Raw genomic sequence first — 18,822 nt, 5'->3', positions numbered from 1 at the left:
TACATCCTTCTTTGTGCTACGTACAATTAGGAAAATTGCACCTCCAAATTCCATTCCTCCAAATTTACTGAAAACAGTTGTCATTTGCCTTGTAATGTCCAGGGTTGACTATTAAAATGGCCTTCATGTCAACTTACCCAACGCTCTTCTGAAAAAATTGCAGGTTTTACAGAATACAGCAGCAAGATTGCTGATGAAAATCCCAAAATTCCAGTCAGCCTCACAGGCTTTGGCAAGGCTTCACTGGCTCCCATTTCATTGAAGGATTCTCTTTAAAGTGCTCCACATCACAAGGTCCAGCCTTCTTAGGAGAAAACTCAGAAGGTATGTTCCCAAGAGGACCCTTAGGTCCAGCAAAGCCAAGAATCTGATAGTGTGGAAAATGTATTCTTTATCTTGACACTCGCTCAGCCATTTTGTACTCTGTGGAAAAGTATGTCTGTTATCTTGCCATTCGCTCCGCCATTTTGTGCTTCACCCTTCATCACTGACCTTCTCTCTGTATTACGAACGCCTGCCACAAACTGACCAACTCATGCTCAACCAATCGGACATGGAGTTTCCCAGAGGCTTATCGTCTTCACCAGGGTACTACGCCCTGCAGGCGTCCAACGGCTACCAACTACGGACTTATCAGATTGACCTCTACTTGTTGTGTAATTATGCTTTTCGCTTATGCCCTGCAGGGGCCCCACAGCTACCATCTGCGAACTTATCAGATTGACCTCTGCTTGTTGTATAAATATATGGTTTTTGGGTATGCCCTACAGGGGCCCAACAGCTATCACCTGCTTATTTTATCAGACTGACCACTGCTTGTTGTGTAAATTATTGCTTTTCGTTTGTTCTCCTTGCACGCACAGGGTGGGGATAAAGGGTATATAAGATGCAGAACCAAAGTACTCAGCAGATTGCCTCCTCAGACATCTATGGGTGTCTGCTGCCGATGCTCTCTCCCTCATGAGATTGCAATAAATATCTTTTCTCTCCATGCTCCAGTGTTGGTCTCATTTTGTATTCCAAACCTGTGGACGATAGGGTGACCCTGCACCTCTGGGTGGTGTTCCATGGAGATCCCCAAATCCACAAATTGGCGCCCAACGTAGGGTCCCATCAGTGACTCAGCTGCCCGGTCAGCGGGTCCCGACGAGGAAGTTGAACGGACGGTGGTGGGCTATACCTAAGCAAAAAAGTCCCTTGAAGCCACTACCTGACATTCATTACATCTGAAAAGACCCCCGCAAGTGGCTCCAGTCCTGTCGCAGGCCCCCGATAGACTTGGGACGATCCTTGCAGTAAAGAGACCGCTTGGAGAACGAGACAAAGGATTCTGGTAGGGTCCCTGGTTTGCAACACCTTTTTGGTTATTTGTCTGATTGTCTCTTTTTTCTTTGTTATTGTTCACTCTTTGCAAAGATTGAAGTTGAGCGGGTAATGTGGACTTTTTGTCTGGCCTAGAAACTTGTAGAGATGTTTTCGTAAAATAATATTGTAAACATGCCCGTGTGTAGTAAATTTGTAGGGATATGCTGTTGTATATCTCAGCCCCTCCGGAGGATACCCCGAATAAAGAAATGTACATAAAGTACGGTATTTCTCCCACAATGTACAGCACATTAACGAACAAATGCACATCAAAGGATAGGGATAATACCTGGCCAAAATATGGCTCTTTTTGACCCTCAGAAAATAGAGGCAGTAGAAGCCCAATTGCATAGGCGCAGATCTAGACAATCCATGTTTGATTCTTTGGGGTTATGGAAGATGGACATTATAGAAAGGGAGAGGAGAGCTCAGGCTTGATCCCAGAAGGCAGTATGAAAATCAGAGAAATAAAAATTGGAGGAATTACAACAAGAAAATGTGGCTTCAAATATTGCCTGTCTAGATAGAGAACACCGGCTAAATGCCTCTGGCCAGTATCCTATGCGATATACCCCCTTAGCACAGTCAGACCCCCATGAGGATGAATTACTCCTACACCCCCGCCACCACCATATCACGTACCTCCCCCTCTACTTCCCGCTGATGGACAACAACTCCCCGACGCTAACGGACAACAACCTACCTGTCCAGACTTGCGTCCCGACCCTACAGCTGCACCCCCATCTCTCTCTGGTCCCGAACCAGGTTGATTGCAGATTGACACATTTGTCCAAAGTGCGGATAGACAGACGCCTCCACATTCACTTGGTGAGGTTGGTCTAAATGCATGCTCGCGCAATTGATTGAATTGAAGACTGGGATTATTAATTTTCTCATTTATTGAGGGTCTCCAATTTTAGGGGACAATGAGTAAACTAAGGAAATGCATTTCTCATTGTTGTGTCGTTTTGGAAGTCCATATTTGGAAAATTGCTCCACTCCCCACCCAAAATTGGAGGATGTAGGTGAAATTTGGGGTGAATCTTTGAAATAGGGTTTTAAAAAAAATATAAAATATACCATGGACAATGAAAATGTGAGTGGCTGCTGGACGGCTCCTTAGATTTAAACAAAAATACAGTATTTACTTTTTTAAGGAAAAAAAGAAGGTAGATACACGAAAAAAGGGGTGAGACAGGCAATATGGGAAAGCCTTCAAAAATGGAAAGAACACGTACCACATTAGCAGGGCTTGAAAAAAAGTCCACTCACAATTTCGAGCAAGATTTAATATGGACGAGCTATTTTAGGGATTACGATAGCGAGTTGACAACGGGTGTTCTGCTTACTCAGCATACTAAATAAGAAATAACAATGCTTTTAAATATCGTTATCTTGCAACATTTGCTTAGCTTTCAGAAACAGAGTGTCAAAAGTCAGTTTTTTTTCTGTGACTGAAGTTAAAAGATTTTGTACAGTGAACTGCGTGACAATTGCACTGTGCAAAGCATGTGAAATGAATGGCTGTAAGATGCCAGGTTTCTCCAACACAGCACTGAAATAGCTAAGTGAACGGTTCACACATTTCAAATATGCTTCACCAATTATGAAGACACACTTTTGTAAATTTGTGGTGAGAGGAAAAATATTTTCATAGGATCAGAACAAATTAGAATGGTTTGCTTGGCGATGTGCAAATTTTAGATAGTTTTGCTGAATGCCGATTTCCAAACATTGTTTGTGCACTGTGTATCTTTATCAGTAAGACTACACGTTACTGGGAAACTTTTAGTGGCCACTTAAATGGAGAATAGGCTATCTGTAATGACAGTGCACTCCTACAGTATGCTTTGTTTTAGTAATATATTTGTGGTAGCAGAGTTTGAGACATAAACTGGAAATTATTACAGTTCCTGCCCAGATGACAATGCTATTACCAAGTCAACCACCACAAGATCCAACTAGTTAACAGCCTGATGCATCCCTTTCCCAGGATGCGTAAAACATTGTGCTCCAACAGGGATATGTGCAAATGCTAGCCCATTCAATTGGGCCCTTTGTTTCAGTGAAGGTGCATTCCACCCCAGGTTCACAACCTGTTCGAACAAGCTTGCTGGGGATCACGGGACTCAGGGGTCACTATGCTTCAATTGCATCAACTGGAGTGTTCCCTACTCGTTTTGACCATTAGGATAGCAAGACAGGGCAGTCCAAGGCTTACTCTAAGAGCTGAGGTGTGGTTAGACATTCAGAATACAGCGACCACTGTACTGCCAACTGATGAACTCAATGTCCAGTCAGTGCTTTACTTTTTATAAAAGAAAAGCACTTTATTTCACCGAAGAGAATTATATTACACATAAAATTAGGATAAACAGTGAAAACCAGATGTCTCTACAACCCTCTGGGCCAGAGTTATGACCCCAGACAGTATTATAGTGCCTAGATGCTAAGCACTTTAAAAACACAGTTGACATGAAAAAGTACAATTAGCATTGCCTTTTACAGACCATGTTGCACAGGGTTGTTCTCATTAGACATATTCCTATTATGAAAGTTATTTAAAATTGAACAAAGAAAATTCTGATAAAGTTTTATTGCAACAGTTTTTTGTAGGGGTGACAGAAATTATTGGGAAATATAAGGGAGAGGAGGACAATGCAACAGGAGCAGGTCAACCTTCACTGGATCCGGCGCAGCAACGTAGTGGAGGATAAGGCCAAAATGAGTAGGCCTACTGCTTACAGGAAGGGTCATTGAAAGGATGAATGCCCTAATTTTCAGGGCCAAACAAGGGTGGCGAGAAGTAGGGGTAATTCTTTCACAAGAAGTACAAGCAGAAGTGGTGCAAGCACACTTCGTAGACTAAGACTTCGATGCAGGAATGAAGGAAGCAGAGTAGAGAACAGATGCAGAAGAGGAGAGGGCAGATTTTGATGGAAGAGCAGAATAGATTAAGATGAAGCTGAACAGAGGGAGGTAGATTTAGCTAGGACGAGGACAGATTAGATGAACGCTATGTGTTACATTTTGACTTTTTATTGAAAACACCAAAGCTCTATGTATTGACAAACAGCTTTTGTCAAGGCGTATTTGCTTGGCCTTGGATTCTAGGTAATCTTTTCTTTATGGAACGTATTGTGTACAAAATTGCTGTTTTTTTTTGCACTAACATTCTTTTTCTATTATCAATTTCTGAGACCTGATTGATATCTCCGTTTTGTGTGCAACAGTGCTGGTTTTCCAGCGATGTTGGCACATTTCTCTGTAATATTATCACCCTGGAGTAACGCGTTCTTAATAACGCGTTACCAGGGCGATAAATTCCTGAGATGGACGGTGATAAATAAACAAGCGCTAAGTGCGCTTTGCTTTTATTTATCGCCGTGCTGGTAAATATGCCCCAAAGTCTTTTGCCATTACTACAGCAAAGTCTTTAAGCATAGGACTAGCACTGTGCCATTTACCACTCCAGGTACAGTATTACAGCTTTGAATTGGTAAAATACCAACTAAGCCCACCTGAAATGAAAAAAAGCAACCCCTGACACAGTGTTTCGCTTTAATTAGAGCTCTTCAGAGAGGTATAGCCTTGTCCAGACACAAGGAAGCACCCAGTATAAGTCAGCAAAATACACTTTCAGGCATAAAGACTTTGATAGAAAACTAGACATTTGAGGTGAGCAGATTTAGAGTGTCGCTGGTGTTGAGAGTGCTCTATACAGGACCTGCTTTCCACCTAAACTTGAGAACTACCCAGAGTTCTCTCCTTCTGTTTTGCATAATTTATTTGTCACTCTATGCCTGAAAGGATATTTTACTGATATATATATATATATATAAATATATATTCACGCTCCAAGTTGCCCTCAGGCGCAGCAGCACCCACCAACAACGCCTCTGGGTAAAAGCTCAACTCGCACTTTGTTGATTTACAGTCCTCATGTCGACAATTACTGTCTGACACGTTTCTGGGCATCCGCCCTCATCAGAGGCTTCGACGTAGAGATTCTGCATTTGTAGACACACCCACATTTATTTAACTCAGGTGAGTAAAACGCAATGTCTTATGGGTCTTGTAGTGCCTATCTTTATTCGTCCTTGATGGTCGCACCTATTATTACTGTTCATGAAGGGTCCTGGATGGGCCCCCAGAGTGTGGATGAGCCATAGATACCTGTTGTTGGTCCACAGACGGAGCCCAGAAGATTCAAGGCCCCCTGACCCCCAGTCCTCACGGGGTGGTGCAAGCCGCTGCGGCCGGGCCGACCGCATACATATTCACGCTCCAAGTTGCCCTCAGGCGCGGCAGCACCTACCAACAACGCCTCTGGGTAAAAGCTCAACTCGCCCTCTGTTGATTTACAGTCCTCATGTCGACAATTACTGCCTGGCGCGTTTCTGGGCATCCGCCCTCATCAGAGGCTTTGACGTAGAGATTCTGAATTTGTAGACACACCCACATTTATTTAACTCAGGTGAGTAAAACGCAATGTCTTATGGGTCTTGTAGTGCCTATCTTTATTCGTCCTTGATGGTCGCACCTATTATTACTGTTCATGAAGGGTCCTGGATGGGTCCCCAGAGTGTGGATAAGCCATAGATACCTGTTGTTGGTCCACAGCCGGAGCCCAGAAGATTCAAGGCCCCCTGGCCCCAAGTCCTCACGGGGTGGTGCATGCAGCTGCGGCCGGGCCGACCGCATACATATTCACGCTCCAAGTTGCCCTCAGGCGCGGCAGCACCCACCAACAACGCCTCTGGGAAAAAGCTCAACTCGCACTCTGTTGATTTACAGTCCTCATGCCGACAAATAGTGGCTGACGCATTTCTGGGCATCCGCCCTCATCAGAGGCTTTGACGTAGAGATTGTGCATTTGTAGACACACCCACATTTATTTAACTCAGGTGAGTAAAACGCGCAGAATGAAATGTAACTATCTGAATTATTTGACATTCACTTGTACTTCACTGTGATGTTTAATTAAATTAAGTTCAAATTTAATTTAATTTAAGTCAAGTCATTTTAAAACAATGGCGACCCTCTTTTGGCCATAAGATGTGAACAAGGTTGACAGTCTAGAGGAGCAGTAGAAACAGAAAATGGTATCTGCACTATGTACTTTAAAAATGGTCTAGACAGCACGGACTCTATGGTCCAGTGGAAGGCTAGGAGTAGCTGAAACGCGTAGGCCGTCCGATTATTGAACGTAAATCTGCACATGGTGTGTTGAAATAAAATAATTTGGAAAAGGACTTACCTGTTTGCTGTGCCGTGACTTCAGCCAAGAGGATACAAAGAGGCGTGAGGATTCAAGGAATATATATATATATGTGTGTGTATACATATATATATATGACAAAGATCAAATCTAGATCAGATCTGGTAGTCAGATGGTCAGACAAGGGGGGCAATGTGGTACTGTGGCCCCTCCAAATGTACAACCATGAAGCCCTAACACAACTTCAAGACAAGGATTGCTACATGAGGGTAAGCCCTACTCACAACGTAGGCGTACAAGAAAAGTATCACAATGAGTTGTATAGATGGAAGGGAATGGGACTCATCAGTAAGGATGAATTTAATTACCTAAAGAACGACTATCCGATGACACCTCAACTTTACTTAATACCTAAGGTTCACAAAAATGAACAAATACCACCTGGAAGGCCGATAATATCAGCAATTGGCAGCCTTTTTGAAAAAACGAGCATTTTCATTGATTCTTTCCTTCAACCAGAGGTCAAAAAACTCCCTGCCTACATCAGAGACACAAGTGACTTTCTGTCAAAAATCTTTGATGTTGACTGGCATGACAATTACAGGTTCATGACACTGGATGTCCAGTCACTCTATACCAGTATCAGACATCGAGACGGCCTCAATGCCATGAAATTCTACCTTGGAAACAGACCCATTGAACTTTACCAGCACACACAAATGTTATTGGAAATGGCTGAGTGGTGTCTGACAAACAACATCTTTATTTTTGACAGACTTCATTATAAACAGCTCCAGGGATCAGCCATGGGTACTTGCTTCTCCCCCAGCTATGCGAATCTACACATGGGCTGGTGGGAGGAGCAGGTCCTAAGAGTCCAACACAGAGACACTATGTTAAACAATGTGGTGATGTACAAGAGGTATATTGACGACATTTTCATTTTATGGCAAGGTAGTGTTGAAGAAGCAGAAAGATTTGCACTGGCTCTAAATGAAAATGTACTGAACCTAAAGTTTACATGCAACACAAATGCTGCCAATATCCAATTCCTTGACTTAGAACTGTATGTGCAAGACAACAAAATACAGACACGCACATATAGAAAACCTACCGCAGGAAATGCCCTGCTACATGCGCACAGCTTCCATCCGACACCATTAAAACAGTCGATTCCCTATGCAGAGTGCCTGAGAATGACACGGAACTGTAGCACCAATGAGGGACTCTCCAATGCCAAACTAGAGTTGTTTAAAAGACTAAGAAAAAGAGGGTACACTAACAGCACTTGCCAAAGGGCCGAAGACAAATGTAGAGGTAAAAATAGGAAAGATCTAATTTTCCCTGTGACTACAACAAAAACCACAACTGAGCCCAACAGTAAAGATCCTCCCAGACTAATAACTGGTTACAGCAGATACCATAGTAACCTACGCAAAATCCTGACAAGACACTGGCCTCTAGTTCGGGGAGACCCAAGCATAGGTGAATCAGTGGGCACTAGCCCATTAATAACATTCAGGAAAGCAAAATCTATGAGGGAAGAACTGGTATGCAATGCGCCAGCTCTCAAAAAGACCAAAAATTGGTTAGATTCCCAAAGGGGCTTCAAAAAGTGTTCAAAATGCAAAGCCTGCACCCATGGTGTGAACACTACCAAAGTACAAGTCCCTTTCAGGATTAAACCGTATGTTCTAAGAGACGCATTCACATGTAAAACAGACTTCGCAGTTTACATGCTAGCATGTTCATGCGGTAAAAAATATGTAGGTTCCACTATTCATCCAGCACACGTACGGATCTTACAGCATCTGCGAGCAATCGCCAATAATGATCCAGCGTACCCCGTAGCCAGACATATACATGAGAGCCATAACGGTAATGCTAAAAATATCCATTATTTTGTAATTGATAGCATTCCGAAAAACATGAGGGGAGGCAACCGCCCCCTAGCTTTGCGCCGCCTGGAGTCAAGGTATATTATACTCCTTAACTCCAAGATCCCATTCGGCCTGAATGCGGACAAAGCCTTAAGTGTCCACTTATAACCAGTATACTTTGATACATCTATGTGGCATTCCCCTTTCCCCCAAGTACCATTCGTGAAACATCTGCAGTTCACCTACTACACAATTCACGGGTCACATATGGGCACAACTTGAGCACATCTTGGACATAGATTATGTCCAAGTACACAGCACTCATCACCTTATTCCACACCTTGCAATTCACAGTTAGCCACTTTGCCTCAGGTACCCCCCGTCCACTCACTCTACTTAGAGAGACAATTTTTGGATGGTTTTTCGTAAATGACACACGCGCTAATAACCCTACCCCAACTCCAGACGTGGCATAGTTTACAATATCAAACGCTACTGACTTTAAACCAACAACAGTGATTAACGCACAAGCCAGTAACCATTGTCAATAACTGTAACTGCCACGCAATACTTAACGAGTAGTTATGCCCACTCGGGCAGCACTACATAGAATTCGGCCGCATGATTACAAGCGGCAGCAATGGGCATGGAAATACATGTAAACACATTAGCAGCCTAAGCGCGCGCACTACTTACAGCGGCATTTCCAGTCTGCGGCAGAACGCGGCTAACCTGGATGACGGGCATGTCCAAACAAACATGCTGACATGTTGCGGAGAACTGTACGATGTTAACACAGGCAGACCATAGGGCCTACTAAAACAGGACCTTTTATTAGGAACATCCATGGCAAGTACACGGGGAAACAGTAGCAAAGTGTGCTAATTAGTATTTTTCTCACGAGAATTCCATGCAATGCTATTTACCTTAATGTTAGCTGTGATTATTAACATGCTACATTACGAAAAGGTTGCAAACATTATTTGAAACACATGTTTTGGTGATTTTAAGAAATTAGATCATGTTTGAAAAATATTTCTGATGTAAAACGTGTCATATGTGTAAAAACTGAAAAAAGACCTTTTCAAAATACAGGTGAGCCTCAATGTAACCATGGCAACATCTGGTTTAAACCTGTATGCTATTTGATAGACACGCCCATGACTCTCTTTTTGTATATATGTAGAAACGAAATGTAAATGCAGATGTAGTGAACAAGGCGGTAACGCCGAAACGCGTCTAAGCAGATACTGATCGAATAAATCGAGTTTGGATTCAGATTCATGGTGTCAGCGCCTTCTTCAAAATGTACAAGTTTGGCAAGACTGGATATATATATATATATATATATATATATATATATATATATATATATATATATATATATATATATATATCCTCCAAAAGTTCGATAACGCGCGCTCAGGGTATAGCACAAAAGAAAACTAGTCATTGCAGGAAACTGTTTATTCACACAACGCATTTCGGGTTCCCAGCAGCCATGGTCACATGTCAAAACACTTTCTGTGAATAAACAGTTTCCTGCAACAACTGGTTTTCGTTTGTGCTATACCCTGAGAGCGCGCTTATTGAACTTTTGGAGGTTATGACAAGCCGGTTGGCTTAATTTGCTCACCCCTTGATAAATCCAATACGCTCTCTTTTTTATAGTTGTTATTGTGACTCTTCAGCAAAGTCAGTAAGTCTACCTGGGTGCGGTTAGGACCTGTGAGACCAACTGCAATCTGCGCATGCCTTTGGCCATGTGCGGTGGGGGGGGTAGTTAGCTGCCCGCGGGGTTGCATGCAGGGCCTGGCTGCAAGCCAGCTCCTAAGGGCATTGGTGTGATGATAAAATATTACTTTATGTTTGAAAAAACCTGGAAATTCATTAGAAAAAAACAAAGATTGGAGTGACGTTATAGTTAGGCGTGGTAATAAAATCTTACTTTCCATTAAACAAAACCTAAGAAATTCATTGAAAACACCAAAGGGTAAAGGGACATTATAGTTAGGTGAAAATTTCAGTTAACACGTACCATTTTAAATGCACACCCTGAGCACACCAAGCGGAGCCTTATCGGTGCAATTGGAGAAGTGTGAATTGCAAGACTGGCATGGACTGCTCATGGACAGTGTTGAGATCAATGAGACTGTGCTTGCGACCCCAGCATCTGACCACTGGGATGGCTTCTGTGGGTCTGGTGGGTCTTATGGAGCGGTGAAGGCTACTGCTGTTGTGTAGGGTCTCATCAGCTGGAGCCTCTTACTCCTTGGGGTGGAATCTGCCGCTCCGCTCTTGCTGGGAGTGAGAATCCAGCTGCCTCATGGATCGACGCAGCGGTATGGGTCCCCAACCCTCACAGCGCCAAGGTGCGACAGGCCTGAACCGCTCGTATGCGGCATTCAGCCAGAAGTCCATGCAACAGACCATCACAGAACCAAAGTAGGCCAAGGTCCTTCAAGCAATTTTAGATTCAAGACATGAGTTCCGGGGAAGAATCGATGCAGTTGAGCTTGAGGTGGGACAGCTCAGAGAGGACAAACGGAAACTCAGGACCCGGGTGGAAGATTCGGAGAACGCCATAGCAAGCTAACACCCTAGCCTGAAAAACGTAGAACGTAAAGTCCGCTCTCTCGCTACTGAAGTCCAGGAACTTGAAGGCAGGGTGAAAGACTCAGAAGGGCGGTCCTGCCACAATAACCTCCACATTGTGGGCTTTCCGGAGGGAGCGGTGCTGTCCTAACCTATACGATCCTTCTAAGACTAGCTATTGAGGACAATAGCACCTGAAAAATTGTATCCACATTTCCTGATCGAGCAAACCCTCCTAATTCCGGCCCGCAGACCACCCATGGGAGCTCCAGTCCACCTGATAGTAGCAAGAGGGATTAATTGTCAAGACAAGGAAGCCATCCTCCAAGCGACCCAATCCACTGGCCCAATTCTATACAAGAGCATCTGAATATATCTATTCCCTGATTAAAATGGCTGTACAGCAACGCAGGGCTTCTTTCCTAGGTGTAAAGTGGAAGCTCCAGCACGTTAGCCTTTAGTACTCTCTATTATACCCCGCCAAAGCTAAAAGTTATGGCCAATAACCTAGAAGAAGCTAGCTTCTTCTTCACCAAGCCCACAGTTGCATGAGACTAATACATCACAAACACTTTGGCCTCACCATCAAAAAGGACGTGGGAGGACGGACCAAGAAGGGAAAACTGGTGCTGGAACAGAGGGCGTGGCCTATACAGTTGAGTGGAACCCCCACACCAGCAGAGGTGAAGGAAGATCAGTCCCACCAGATGACACCCTGGTGGGCTGAGAGATGCTCCCCGACTCCTGGCTTGGTGGAGGACAACATCTCAGAGACATACTCATGAGACTCAGTAGCAAGAACTGTCTCTGAGGTTCTCTCTGATGCCACACCACAGACAACTGACACTGTGATTTGAACATACAGTCACTTATTGGCAAGTAACACCTTCAGCAGCAGAAAATCCTACTTACGAAGAAGATGGGTCTGGGTGAGCTGGCTCCTCTCGGCAGGAATACCAAGTATCTAGCAGCCGCACCTGCATCACCAACACACACATTCCAAGCCACAGCCAGGGAGGGAAGCGGAACCTCGCCTGCACACACCGGAGATTTTGAGCATGACTTAATCATTGGTCTCTTAAATGTTACGTATGTTGAAATGGGTCTAGCAAGTTCCCTCACCTTTTCTCTCTTTCTTCGCTTTGGTTGGCTCTAAGTACCTTCAGTGATAGAGATCTAACTGTACACAGCCTCCCGACATGATTCCCCTCCTTGTGTGTTGGTAATGGCGTTGGTGTATGTAAGAGAGTGTTAGAGTTCCCTAGACATGGGTATTTTTGTTAGCTGTTAGGGTGATCTCAAAATTGAAGACTTCCCTCTTTTGGAAGTTTACGGTTTATTGTTGGCAAATACCACACAGATCACACAGTGGAGACAGACGTCCTACACTTAGGTGCCTTACCCCACAAAATGTGACATGCTGGGGAGGTACGTACAATACCCCACTCACCCTTTTCCCTTACTGGTCTTCTTACCCCTTTTGGGTTTCCCCTGCCCCACATCTGGCAATGGTTAAAGTTGAAATAGTGACATGGAATTTGCGGGGGAGGAGAACAACGCAGAAGTGATATGCAGTGCAACCACGCATACGATGGAGCGGTGTGCAGATAGCGCTCCTCCAAGAACTCCACATAGCTAAAGGCGAGGATGATCGATTACAAAAGTGCTGTCAGGGACAATGCTTCAGCACTACCTACTAAGGCTTTGCGAGAGGAGCACTTATATTGGTCCATACGGGGGTTCCATTCCGTTCCACTGCTGTGGAAACAGACACTGAGGGGCACAATGTACTAGTAGAGTGTCAACAAGATGGGAAGCCACTATTCCTGAAGAGTGTTTATGCACTAGGTAAAACACAAATAACTTTCTTAGCACACCTGTCTGTAATCCTTACCTGCTGGTCTCATGATCCCTGGATCCTGGGGGGTGATTTCAATTGTGTCCTTGATCTGCAGTTGGACTGCTCCCATTCTCCACTGCCCACTTCCCCTAAAGTGTTGGCAGCCACTTGCCTTACACAATGGCTAACACACTGGTCCTTGCTAGATTGTTGGCATGGCCTGCACCCTGGGGTTAAGGAATATTCTTGTTTTTCAGCTCTGCATGAACTACATGTGTGGTTAGACCATATTCGCTGTCACTCCATTCTCCACGCACAAGTTACAAGTGCTAAGTTCCTTGTGAAAATATTCTCAGACCATACCCACTACACATACATGTTCGATGGGGAACACCAAGACCCCTTTTTCCCACTTGGCAACTCGAGCCGGCTATACTGGAAGACCAGGCCTTCCAGGAGGAGATGAGAGAGGCCACAACGTACTACTTCAAGGGAAATTGGGGTTCTGCCACATCCCGACAAATCGATTGGGAGGCCCTCAAAGTTGTGGTTAGGGGCCAATGCATTAGGGCAGTTGTGGGAGCTAGGGCAGACCTATATAGGGACCTTCCTGCATACTGAGGAGTTGCTGCCGCCACTTAGAATAATGGCTCACCTGCACTCAACAGAGACCCAAACCCTGACTGACACGTTGGAGCATCTCACTCCCCTGTTCAAGCAACTGAGTTGCCTGGACTTCTGGGCCTATCAGACTAAAATGTATGCCATGGGGACAAATTGGACAGATTCCTGCCATGGCTCCCGTGTGGTGGAGATGCCTGCAGTCCCCATTACTATGATCAGGGCATCCCCGACTCGCGTGATTACCACCCAAACCAACATACACTTGGCTTTCATAATGCACTACAAAGTGTTGCATGAACCCTTCCCCATCACCGCTGACCGGCAGGTTCACATCGGTGAGCTCCTGCAGGACCTAGAGTTACCAACACTGGACCGCCTGGACAGGTAGGCCCTAATCACCCCCCTCATGCTACAGGAAATCCGTGGTGCTATATGGGTGCTGCCATGCAGAAGACCCCAGGCCTTAACAGATTACCTGTTGAATTTTACAAGATCTATGTGTCATTCTGGGGCCCTAAACTTTTGGAATTATACCAGGCTGCACTTGCAGAAGGTAGCCTTCCACAGTCTCTCTGGAAATCTCTTCTGGTATCCCTACCAAAGCCTGACTGAGACCAGCTGGCGGTCACTTCATGTCACCCACTGTCTATGCTGGGAAAAGACTATAAAATCCTTAGCAAGTTCATAGCAATCCACTTGTTGGAGCACATGCCATGTCTGGTACACCTATCCAGAACAGCTTAATTCCCGGGCACTCCACTACCCTAAATGTTAGATGTTTGCATAGAGTTATGGAGCTAGCCCGTATGCAGCCTGCCAGATATTAGATTTAGAGAAGGCATTTGATATGGTGGACTGGGATACCTCTTCTCTGTACTAGACATGATGGGTATCAGTGGCAGGTTCCAGAGACTTATTCGGCTCCTTTACGCAGCACTCACAGCCTGTGTAAAGCTTGGCCAGCTCATCTCACCCCTGTTCAGGGTGAGTAGGAGAACCTGTCAGGGATGCCCTCTCTCGTTGCTTATGTTCACTCTTTCAATGGTGCCGCAGGACCAGCAGTTCCATCAGAGAGGCAGAGAGTTGGGAGTTACAAATAGTCTTTCTATATGTTGACGATTTACTCATCTATATTCGTGATAGCTGCAAGGGGATCCATGAGACTGAAGAGTCTCTTGAGTTTTGCAAATCCTCAGGACTAAAAGTTACTTCGACCAAGTCCTGTGCCTTCCCACTCCACATGGACTGTCCCCACAACAGTTACTAGTGAACATCCACTTGTTGACATGGGAGCCTCGTACATTTCGCTATCTGGGGATTCCCATGTACCACACCACAAAGTATCTCTTTGGCAGGAATCTCACTAGAGCGATATCCTCCCTACACCCCCAGATGACATTTTGGAGTGCCTTACCCCTTACAGTTCAATGGTGGATGTCACTATCTAAACTGGCAATGCTTCCCCATCTCCTGTACTTCTTCCATAACCTCCCAGTGCACATTCAATGGGCCACCTTTCAGGCCCAACGTATCATGCTGGGAATCTTTATATGGAACAGGGGAAGGAGAATAGTGGTGCTGAAGAAACTGCAACTGCCTGTGGACAAAGAGGAACTGGGGGTGCCCAACTTCGAGCATTATTATTTGGCAGCACAGCTGCAGTGGCCTGCGAGATGGCTGGCAGGGTGGCTGATGGAGGAGCTAGGCCTACTCTCTGCAGCCTGGACACAGGCTGTGGTGGAAAGCATGCTGCTTCCATGAGCCAGACTCCCCAGAGAGTCCAATAACTTATTGCTCATAGTTTATGCAAGCTATAGTAGGGGACTAAAGTTCATGCCATCGATCCCCCCCGTACTCCCCAAAAGTTAGCCTGAACAATATAGCACCATTCAGTGCATCAATTGGCTGGGAGGGCATAGCTACATGTATGTATGTATGTATGTATGTATGTGTGTTCTTATATAACGCTCGACTTACCCTGGGGCATCTCGGCGCTTGCCTTGGGAACCCGTCCTGGCTTTTCCCTGTGAGATAACCTGTACTGGGCATCCCCAAAGTGAAAGCCAGGCATCCCGCCGCGGGGGCCGTAGTGGAGATTAATAACAATTAAACAGGTGTCCCTGAAGGAATTATTTCAATTCTATTCAATAAATTAATAATATTGCCACAAGAGTGGTCAATCATTTAAACTTGAGCAAGGAAAGAAACAGATTTAAACTGTTCTTTATTACGCAAAATTATTTCTTTTTTTGGATCTTTTTCTTTTTTGATACACAAATCTAAAATATGGCAACAGAAATACTACTATACAAGCAACAAAAAAATATTTTCACAGTAGTATCAGGCAACTTTTGCTATATACATGAAAAGATGAATATCATGTCAAAAAAACAATACTTTACAATGATCCAATTATTTGATACTCAAACTAATGTGACAGTAATCAGCAAAACGTTGCCAGGCGTCGACGTTTCGGTCCTTAATTGGTTAAAACAATCCATAGGACCATCTTCAGGACCATACGCTGCACATATTAATCTAAAAACCAAATATACATATCAATATCGAAACCTTGCCCTTATAGCGTCAACCACCCAGTACAAGACAAAATTAAATTAAAAGTGACTGAACTTGTGACACATGACTTAGGTGTGTGACATCCAATAACCACCAACACCAAAGAAAAGAAAACCATTATCCACGTGCCAACACCAAAAGCAAACTAATTACAAGACATTGCACACTTAAAATCTGGAAGGTATAAAACGAAACAGGGGTAGCTTACCCAAGACCTCCAGCCGGAAGTCACAAGGTTATGCACTGCAAAAACCTACTGTCTGAACAAAGAAATCACCATAAGTATTATAGGCTAATCTCACTTTCAAGAATCACCACAAGTCACATGACAATACACCTACCCAAAAATCGATGTTATCTTCCAAAATTCGAATACAAACTCCAATGATTCATGTATTTGGTGGAAATCAGTGTAGACCAAGAGCGAGATGTAGGCATTAGTCCAAAACACTTGCAACACCTATAAATGAAAAGCACACAAGAATCAGAGCTTAGACCCGAATCACGTAGATGTATGCAAAGAGACACGCACGCTTAGGAATCTACTCCATGGCACTGGCAGCAGACTTACTTAGTGGCGTTGGTTAAGGATCCGTCGTCAATCACTCCGTATCGGCATCAAAACTAGAACACCGGCTACTTCCGCATTTATGCGTGCGGCGCGGGATGACGTCACACGCGAGGGGCAAAACAACCTTTCAATGCACGCGTCTATAGCGCAATGCCGTCCCTTGTCGCAGAGGCCATATTGGTGAGGTCTGAAGCCAAAAGAGTAAGTACTGCACGAGTGAGAGCATATCCAGACAACGTATCAAAAAAGGATCGATGCTGTGCATATCGTTTTGGACATGGATTAATCAGACATCAACTCTAATATAGAGGTCACTCAATGAAATAAAAATAATAAACAGTAATACAAAAAACGGCATTCTACTAATGCTATCAGCATGGAAAACACCGCATAATGATGCACCATACAAGTTCTATGGATGGGAACTTGGGGCGGAGCACACTTCGGCTGTCGAATCAACTCCAGTTATAACAAAGTCAGGCAACAATGCAGTAAGGAGTAGACTTAACATACTCAACTTCAAGAGCACTATTGAATATTGGAGTACTCCAAGGGTCATCTATTATCTGGGGCAATATATACACCCAAACGTTTCAGGAAAAACAACCCATCATCGGAGCGTTCACGGAAACAAGACACAAAAAGAGGTCAACCAAAAAACCTTCAATTGACTCACAACATGGCCACAGTATGCCATTCGATGAGAGAATTTAACCCTCTGTCTACCGTGTCACAGGTCCAGATCCACTTATTCTCCCTCAGAGTGAGTAGGCGATCAACATTCTGGCAACGTTTTGTGCACTTAATGACATCAATCACAAACCACTGCATTTCATGGGGCATATGTAATTTTTTCTGATAGTGTTCTACTAAAGGGGCAGTTGAGACATTGCATCTTATTCTGGATTGATGCTGTAACACTCGTTTCTTCACTTGCTGTGTGGTTTTACCGATGTATGATAACATGCAAGGGCATTGTATACAATAAATAACGTTCCCAGTGTTACAGTTTGAGTGGTGATACAATGTAATGTTTTTACCATTCACAATACAGTTTTTTAGTGTTTTAGTAGTCCCACACGCTGCACACGAACCACATGGGAAATGCCCAATAACTGGTGGTAACCTCCATTGAGACTGAATAGTGTTGGGCGAGGGTTCATTGTAAGCCCTCACCAAATAATCTCTCAAGTTTCTTCCTCTTTTGAAGGCGAAACGGGGTAACTCCAATTGAGGTTCAACCTTACAGATAAGGTGCCAATTCTTTTTTATAATGGTTTTGATTTGGTGGGATTCAGAACCAAACGTTGTAACACAGGTCAAAGGCCTTGTGTTGATCTCAGATAAGTTAGACTTTTCTTCTTTTTTTGTCAACAGGGCCTCTCGATCATAATACCAGGCACGCTTCATTGCCCGTTTAACTAGTCTGCGTGGATAAGACCGCATTATCAATTTCAGTTGTAGTACTCTCGCCTCGCGAAAGTAATCTGTCCTTTTGGTGCAGTTACGTCGAAGACGTAAAAACTTGCCAAAAGGCAGATTATCGCGTAAGCTACGCGGATGATGACTCTCATATTTTAGGAGGGTATTTCTTGCTGTAGGTTTGGTATACAACCTCATGGCTAAGATGTTATTATCATTGTAAATAGATAGGTCAAGAAAATTGATGGTAGAACTATCGCTCTCTAATGTGAATTGCAAGTTGCTGTCTTGTCTATTTAGCCATTGATGGAATTCTTTAAGTGTAGTCTCCGTACCATTCCAAATTAGGCAAGCGTCATCAATGTAACGTAAGTAATGACGTAGATTATTGGAAAAGGGATTGTTGTTATATACTACCCTTTCCTCAAAGGTTGCCACATAGAGATTTGCTATGTCAGGTGCGAAAATCGCGCCCATTGCCACGCCCTTGACTTGGCAATAGAAATCAGAGTCAAAGATGAAATAATTCTCATTCAGAGCAATTTTCGCACATTGTACTATAAAATCAGTGGGAACCTGGTGTGGTCGTGTGCGTGTCTCCAGAACGTCACTGATAATAGAAAGAGCATCTGCTTGAGGAATGTTAGTATATAAACTATTAATATCCATAGTTACTAGGATATCGCTAGTCGAATCAAATGGTTGGCCTTCAAGTTTAGTGATCACA

Source organism: Lissotriton vulgaris, chromosome 2_1, assembly GCF_964263255.1.
Source record: "Lissotriton vulgaris chromosome 2_1, aLisVul1.2, whole genome shotgun sequence".
NCBI lineage: Eukaryota > Metazoa > Chordata > Amphibia > Caudata > Salamandridae > Lissotriton > Lissotriton vulgaris.
Note: the sequence above shows the minus strand (reverse complement) of the source record.